Source organism: Prosopis cineraria, unplaced genomic scaffold (assembly GCF_029017545.1).
Source record: "Prosopis cineraria cultivar Desert tree isolate PC_DT_omini unplaced genomic scaffold, ASM2901754v1 PC1, whole genome shotgun sequence".
In the NCBI taxonomy this organism is placed as follows: domain Eukaryota; kingdom Viridiplantae; phylum Streptophyta; class Magnoliopsida; order Fabales; family Fabaceae; genus Prosopis; species Prosopis cineraria.
Window position 1 is genome coordinate 17,490,122 of NW_026555332.1, and position 8,836 is coordinate 17,498,957.

Below are 8,836 nucleotides of genomic sequence, written 5' to 3' on the forward strand. Positions count from 1 at the left end.
ATAAGAGAGGTAATGTTTCTAGATGATGGAAATGCCACCTCTTTCTTATAGATTAAATTATTTTTTAATTAATATTATTTTTTACAAATATATATGTATATATTAAACATTGTTTATCAAATATTAAATAATAAAAAAGATATAAATGATAGAGGTGGCATTTCTAGGTGATGTAAATGCCTCCTCTCTCTTATAGATTAAATTATTTTTAATAATATTATTTTTAAAATACATAATTATTAAATATTATTTATTAAATATGAAATATTAAACAAATTATTTAAATGAAAGAGGTGGCATTTTCAAGTGGCATTTCCAAGTGGTGGAAACGCCACCTCTCTATTAGTGATTAAATTATTTTTTAAAATATATATCTATATATATTAAATATTTTTATCAAATATTAAATAATAAAAATTTATTCAAATGAGAGAGATGGTGTTTTCAGGTGATTAAAATGCCACCTCTCTTTTATGCATTAAATTTTTTATTAATTAATGTTATTTTTAAAATATATAATTGTTAAATATTATTTATTAAATATTAAATATTAAAAAAATTTATTTAAGTAAGAGAGGTAGCATTTTCAAGTGATGAAAACACACCTTGCTCTTTAAAATTAAATTTTTTAAAAATTAGTTTAATTTTTTCACAAAAATTTAGAGAAGTGGCTGTGATTTTTTAATTATTTTTAAAAATTAGAGATAGTTTTTACTTCTTCTTGGAATTTTCAAACCTTAATCTCCTTGTCTTAATTATTCTCTCTGTCTAGCCGCTTACTTTTCTCTTTTATAACCTATGAGTTATTTATTCTCTAATGGCTAAATTTGCTCTCGTCGTCTTTTCTAGCTGAGATTGCTTGTACAAGTACACTAATAATAGATTCCTTTTTTTCATTTTTCTTACCTCTTATCTACCTATCCACATATATTTATATGAATCTTCATGATTTTGCTTTTGTTTCTCTTTAGTTGATAATTTTTCTTTCCACTCTTAAAGGGTTTGTTCTTTTAATTTTCTAATAGATATATCTATTGGTGAAACAATTCTTTGGGTATAAAGTTTTATAGAGATCTAGGGAATAGACAATAAGATCTTCAATCTTCATGTGTTCAATGGTAAACGGCTTTGTTTTTCCAAGTTTAGGGCCTTCAAGAAGGTAATAATAACAATTTCTATTAATCATTAAGGAAGAAACTTGTTTCTAATTTAGAATTTGTCCACTTTTTTTATATGTATCTGTTCAATGTTGAAGGATAGGCAAAACTTATGTAGCCAAATGATAACTTGTCTTTTCTTCATAGTTTGTATAAATTGTTTTAGTTATTCTATATTTAATCTCTTTTAAACATTAGTCATAATTTTTTCAAATTTATTGTTTATTTATTTTTATTGTAGGTATTTTTTTAACAACTATATTGCAAAAATTGTTGATGAACCATATTATATTTCTTAGCTAATATTTAATTTATGTTTTTTTTCTTTATCTTTGATTTTTTGTAGCCTTGCTAAATTTATCATAGTTTTATATAGTATGAAATTGATTATTTATTTTGTTAATTGTATGAATAAAGTTTATTGTATAAATTAATCGTATAATTACTAAAAATTATGTATATGAATTTATGGATATATGAGATATTATATTATATTATATTATATTATATATTAAATAGTTGTGCTTCCTAATTCTTTTAAAAAAATAAAAGGACATCCTTTTATTTTTAAAATAGTAAGTAGAGGATGGTGTTTGTTGCAAGAAATGCCACCTCTCTTCCCTTTTATTTTTTATAAGTACTTAAAGAGGAGAAAGCACCACCATTGTTGCTAGCTCTTGTGGTGTTTCATTAATTAATAAAATGTCACCTAAGAGCTAAGATAGCATTAAATCTTATAATATTTGTAATGAATACAAACTAAAATTTTAAATGCCATTAAAGCCCATTTCCATAGTAGTAAAAGAAAAATAAATTAAAAGAAAAGAATGTTGTGGGTATGGAGAATTTAGTAATGATTGAACTAGAAGATTTGAATCGGCTTCTCTCGAAAAGTCAGTTTACCACATCATCAATTGATTTATTTATGTTGTAAGTATGTTGTATTTGAATATTTAAAGTCAAAAAGGATGTTTTCAGAGATCCATACCCACACTCGTAAGGACCAATTTGCGATTGATAGTTTTTTTGTTAGATGTAAATTTCTTCTAACTTACCTTATTTTGTATGGATCATTGGCAGCTGATTGTTCTTTCATTGAAAAGTAACTAATTTTTTATATAATAAATAATTGATAAAATTAATTTTATATTTTCATTGTAGAATCATAAAAAGTGAATTTTATATACTTAATTTGTTATATAATAAGTAATCTATAAAATATTCACATGTCTTGATTTAATTAAAAATAAGCACATTAAATATATAAGGCTAAGTATATAAATTTTTTCTTAATAAATATAAATTGATTATGCAATTAATAATGATAGAGAAGTAAATCACAATGAATTAAAGAGGGACACAGTTCCAAAATTAAAGTCGTTAAAATAATGACATAATATTTTATTTAATTGAATTGGCATAACAAATATATTTTTATTAGATGGAGCATGAATGAAGTGGTACACCAATTTCACGCAAGAATTTCTTAATTTTTGAAAAAATAAATTGCATATTAAAATGTTTAACTTTAATAGGAACTCTTCTAGAGGAAAAAACAAAGAAAGAAAGAAATGTTAACAACAACTCTACCATTAGTTTGGCACATGCATACTTGTACTAAAATCACTGGCCTAATCTAAATTAACAATTTCAAATCACATAATTCTAGGCTAAGAGTTTGCAAATCACTAATTCACACCACAATCATGCAAGGATGAGAAAGTGAAAGTCCTAGTTGGCAACACCATTCACTTACACATATATCTATCATAATGAAATCCAGCATTACAGATAGACCAACTAATCCTTTGCTCCCTATGTGTCCCCTTTGACTTTACTGAAGTTAGAACCTATAATATGTTAAGAGAGAGGTAAGTATAACCACCCAACAACTAAGGTACATTATTCCAAGTACAAACAAGAAAAGTCAATAATAGACATGTAGAGTAGGCAAACTCAACTAATCAATTCAATATACTCAATAGTTAAGCATTGCAAACAAATCAATCTCAATGGAACGTGTGGTTGAAGCAAATGCCATAGGGAAAACAAAAATTCCAACAATCAATCTCAGTGTATCATTACAAAATATCAATTGCACATTTTATCAAACACAGTTTACACTAATTACAATGTCTAAATTCTATTCAAAGAAGTAGCAATTGCAACTAAAATTCAAGAAGGAGATGCCTTTGTCCCTTTCCAAGGTTGCCTCAAGCATTTCTCATTTTCTCCCAATGATCACAAGCGTCCTCCTAACCACACATAGCAAGCTCCAAGTCTTTTCCATGAATTCGGCCATGGTAAGGAAGAAGAAGAAACACTACAAAAAAAAATTTGTGATGACTTTTAGTCGGGATAAAAAAAGTCGCCACCAAAGGCCTACTTTTGGCGGCAACTTATCACAGCCAAAGATAGATTTTTAGCAGTGACTTTTAAATGTCACTACTAAAGGCCTCTTTTTAATAACAACTTTTAATTGTCACTGCTAAAAATTACTTTTAGCAACAATAGTTTGTCGCCATCAAAAGTATTTTCATAAAAAATAATTAAAAAAATTAAAAATAATTTATGCAATTATTTTTTGTGGCAACAGTTCATCGCTGCCAAAAGTATTTTCATAAAAAATAATTAAAAAATAAAAATAATTTATGTAATTACTTTTAGATATATTTTCATAAAAAATAATTAAAAAATTAAAAATAATTTATATAATCACCTTTAGTGACGACAACTTGTCATTGCCAAAAGTATTTTCAAAAAAATTAATTAAAAAATTTAAAATAATTTATACAATTACTTTATCACAGTCAAAAGCATTTTTATAAAAAATAATTAAAAAATTAAAAATAGTTTATGTAATTACTTATTGTTGCCTTCAAAAGTATTTTCATAAAAAATAATTAAAAATAAAAATAATTTATATAATTACCTTGGGCAGCACCAAACCATCACCACTAAAATTTTTTTCATAAAAATAATTAAGAAACTAAAAATAATTTAATTAATATTATTTTTAGTGATGACAAGTTGTCGCCACCAAAAGTTTTTTCAAAAAAATTAAAAAATATTTTTATAAAAATTAATTTACATAATTATTTTTAGTGAAAAAATTTATTTCCACTAAAGGTATTTATATATAGAATGAGTAATAAATTATATATAAGATCAATAATGATTACTTTTAAAAATAGTAATCTTGATAAGCTAGTATTTTAATAATGATTTTATTTTAATAATTACATTTCAAAAATTTATTATGGATTATTTTTTAATAATGATCTTACTAAGTTAGTATACATAATCAAGCTAAGTTATATATAAATTATGAATGAATTATTTTTATAATTTTTATGAATTATTAAAAAAAATTCTTTAAATTATAACCAAGCTAACTTGTACATAAATACTTACTTACTTACATAGATATATATAAATAGTATTGGAATCTTAAAATTGCATAGATGTTGTAAGCTACAAATGGCATTGCAAACTACTATTATGCACTTGATGTTCGGCTTGACATATATATGGTGTCTACCCCATCTACTGAGCTCTACTTTTCACTATCACATGATTATTTAAATAAGATGCTTCATACTTGATGATTATTTAAAATAAAAACAAATAAAATAGGTGGAGGATACCTGACGGTTTTTAACTGTCAAGTAAGATTAGCTATAATATATATCACATTGTTACTTGACCATTAAAAACTGTCAAGTATTGACAAAAATAAGCGTTATTATGAGGGTTTTCTATGGTAGTGTTTCCTCATCCGGTTCTTGTTTCTCAAATTACTCAAAGTGTTTAATTTGTTAATGTTAAATTTGTTGGGATTATTATTGGATGATAATTGTAAACATGATTGTTTAATTTGTGTTAAAGTTTATTTATTTTAAATTATAAAGTTATTAGAAAGTATTCTTTATTATCTTTAGATTAACTTTGTTAAAGAGACTTTAATGGAAGTCTAAGCTAATCTAGATTAAGTCAAGACAAGATTCTTTCTATTTTAATTATGAAATATCTACTTAAATTTTTAATTTATATATTTTTACATCTACTTTTAGTTTATTACATGTCCACCCATTTCTTATCTCAAAGATAATAAAGAATAATTATTCAAAATAAATAATAACAAAATTTATATGATTAAAATAAATTTTTTATTAAAATAATTTTTAAGATAATTGAAAAATTGTAGATAAAATTTATTTTTAATAAAAGAAGGGGTTAACTTGGAAAAAGATAAAGGTTTAATCATTTATTTATTAATTTTTGAGAAAAATATGAAAAATAAAATGAAATTTAAAAATTGGTTAAAATGTTTATAAGAAAATTATTTAATATTTAAAAATTATTTCATTTTAAGTTTATTTTTCTAACAAAACTGATATTTGCTACAACAAAAATAGTTTTATTAAAAAAATATAATCTATATACACACAATCATATAAATTATTTTATTATATTAATAAATGAAAATAAAATAAAATATATATGTATATATTTATAATAATATATTATTTGATATGTGTGTGTGTATATAGTTAAAAATATATATATTTGATTTTTCATATAATAACTAGAAGCACATTTCAGTTCAACTGGTAAAAAAAGAGGAATTAAAGCTTGGGAGGTATAGGTCATGAGCTCAAATTCTGGCTTGAGCATAATTTACAATGAATATGTGATGTGGCATGTCGTGGCAATGTGGCCCAAGTTGTTAGGTAATGTGGCACGTGCTGTGGTATGAGGAGATGCACATGTGACATGTGATGTGGCACAAGGTGTCAATTGGCGTGGCATAAGGAGGTGCTAACGTGGCATGAGATGGCTCTTTTAATTTTTTTAAAATGACTTTTATGCTGTCAAAAGTCACCACTAAAGGTTTTTAGTAATGACTTTTCATTACCACTAAACTTTTGGTGATGACCTTTTAGAAATGGAAAGTTGCCACTAACAACCTTTATCTGCAACCATCAAAAATCATTTCTTTTTTGCAGTGAAAGTGGCGCACAACTATAGAGGTTGAGGATGAATGAAATTGTGGTAAGGTTTTGTAGATAGGCATGGGAAGAATGATTAATCATTTTAGAAATGAGAGATTGGTGAAGAAAGTGCAGAATTTAAGGTTGAGATGTTGAAGAAGATGAACTTGAAGAACAACTGAGAGAATTTGGAGGGGTTGAGAGAAAATGGTGAGATTGTATGTGTTTAGGATAAATATGAAATGTCGCTCAAATAGGTCACGAGGCCAGCTGGGCTGAGTAATCGAAGCGTCAAGCCTAATATAAATCAAAGAGGCCGGCCCTAAAGCTCAATAAAGTCTACAATAAAAAAATGCCGAAATCCCGTTAGCTTCAAATATTAGACCATTGGCATGAGGACATGATCCTAAGTAATGCCAAAATCTGTGCTTGAATGAATAGTTTGGTGAAATAGGCTGGTTATCAAAATAGAGAGACCGTGCCATAAGTTTCGCGGGATTCCTGATTCTTCGATAGAACGTGCTAAATCTCAAAGAAAAGGGCCTCTGCTATCCAATACCATAAATAGAAAGAAGAAAAATAGAAAAAGCCAGTCAACACTCAATCAAGACTCGCATATTTTACATTCATTAGTTTTTTTTTAGTTATTAGTTTTAAGTCTGTAATTTTTACTGTAACACTTACCCCGAGTGTTATCCAAAAATCACATAATTCAAATAAACTAAGTGTGGTTAAGGAGTTGATCCTCTAACCAACTTAAGAAATAAATCATTTAAAATCTCAAAAAAATTATAGGTTCTACCTATAATGCACAGAAACAAGTTAGACGAAAGTAAAATAAAAAGATGCGATCATGATAGCATTAAATTGCTGTCATGACAGCCCTCTTGGGCCAACTTTCGAGAGGTACCGTTCTGTCATTCGACCCCCGATCAAAGTGATTTTAAAGCTTACACATCACATTTAAAGGGTACTATAAGTGTACCAAATTTTAAAAAGATCCAACGGTCGGATTAAAAAGTAGACATGTTAAAAGATTGGTTATTTTTGCTGTCATGACAGCTAAAAAAGCTGTCAAGATAGCACCTCTAGACTAACTTCTGAGGTGCACCATTTCATCATCTGACTTTCAATCGGAGTGATTTTAAAGCCCACATGTCACTTTTAAATAGTACTATTAGCATACTAAATTTTAAAAGATCTAACGAACAGATTAAATTTCATGCATGTTGCAACATTATCAATTATTGTTGTCATGACAACACTTTTGCTATCATAACAGCTCCTCCGGACCAAATTTTAGAGTGTGCCATTTCTCCGTCTGATATCTGATCGATGTGATTCCAAAGCCCATATGAAGTTTATAAAAGGTTTTACTTGTGATCCAAATTTTAGAGAAATCCAACTGTCGGATTAAGACTTGAACACCCGAATGCAAAAGTGCAGGTTTTTGGTAAAAACCATTTTCAAAATTGTCCAAATCTCATCCTAATGGTCACAAACTTATGGAAACACTTTGGACATGTCAAATAGGACTAAAAATACCTGATAGAACATTTAAATGGTAGACTAAATTTTGACCACTCGGGTGCCATTTCCCAAAATGGACCATAAACCCCCAAAATGCACAAATCACACAAGAGTGGCCAAAAACTATTCCAAATATCATATACACATATGAATACACACGCTAAACATTTTTACTTGGCTCAGAGATCTCTGTGGGGCCCATGCATCCACTCTTTCTATCCAAGGTATTTGTTTGCCCATAACACACCATTTGCAATACAACCATTTTACAGTTGTTTGTGGAATCACATATATACCAAAATAAATATTTGCTTGTAGTGAAAACTTGGTCTACTAAATAAATCCATCAAAACCACACACCATAGCCAAGTTTCCTAGCCACAAGTCTACAAGCAGACAAAAATTCATACACAAGCCATATAATCCATACATACTCACGCACATATACATAATCATATCCTACTGGCACCCTAATCCTAAATACATTACAATAGATTTGCTCAAAAGAAAGGGGTTGCAATTCTTTATAATTCACAAACAACCCCTAGCTCTGCTCCTTTCCCCGTCCTCCATTGGTTCCTTCACTTGGACCTATAATATTGAAAAGAAAAGGGTGAGATAACCACAGTCTCAGTAACAGAGAAATCTACATTGATTATTACAAAGTAAGCCATAATCGAATAAATGACTAATAAATTCAACATAGTATATGATTTAGCCATTTAAAATGCATGAATGCATGACGTAGGCTGGTATGGCCTTTCATGACCAACAGAATGCCCCCTGGCACTCTTTAACTCGCAGGTAAACCTTATACCTACTTGTACCTCCATAAGCACAAAACATAATCTAAGGCATGATCTAATCCACCGAATTGCCTATGCCCCTTCGACGTGAATCTTGAGCAGTCAAAGCTAACTCCCTCCCAAAGCCAGCCTGACTTACTCTCCATGTGAGGGCTACCTTGGCCTAGGCACTCAACCTCACACTTTATATGTCAGATTTCCTCCCTCACTGAGAGGTATCGAACACTTAATACACTAACCACTTTAGTACACTGAGCCCACAATACGTAAGGCAACACTGAGTACTGGCAATGTGTCATAGAATATCAAAAGTTCACACCTTCTCATTAGTGAACTCCCACCGAGATCA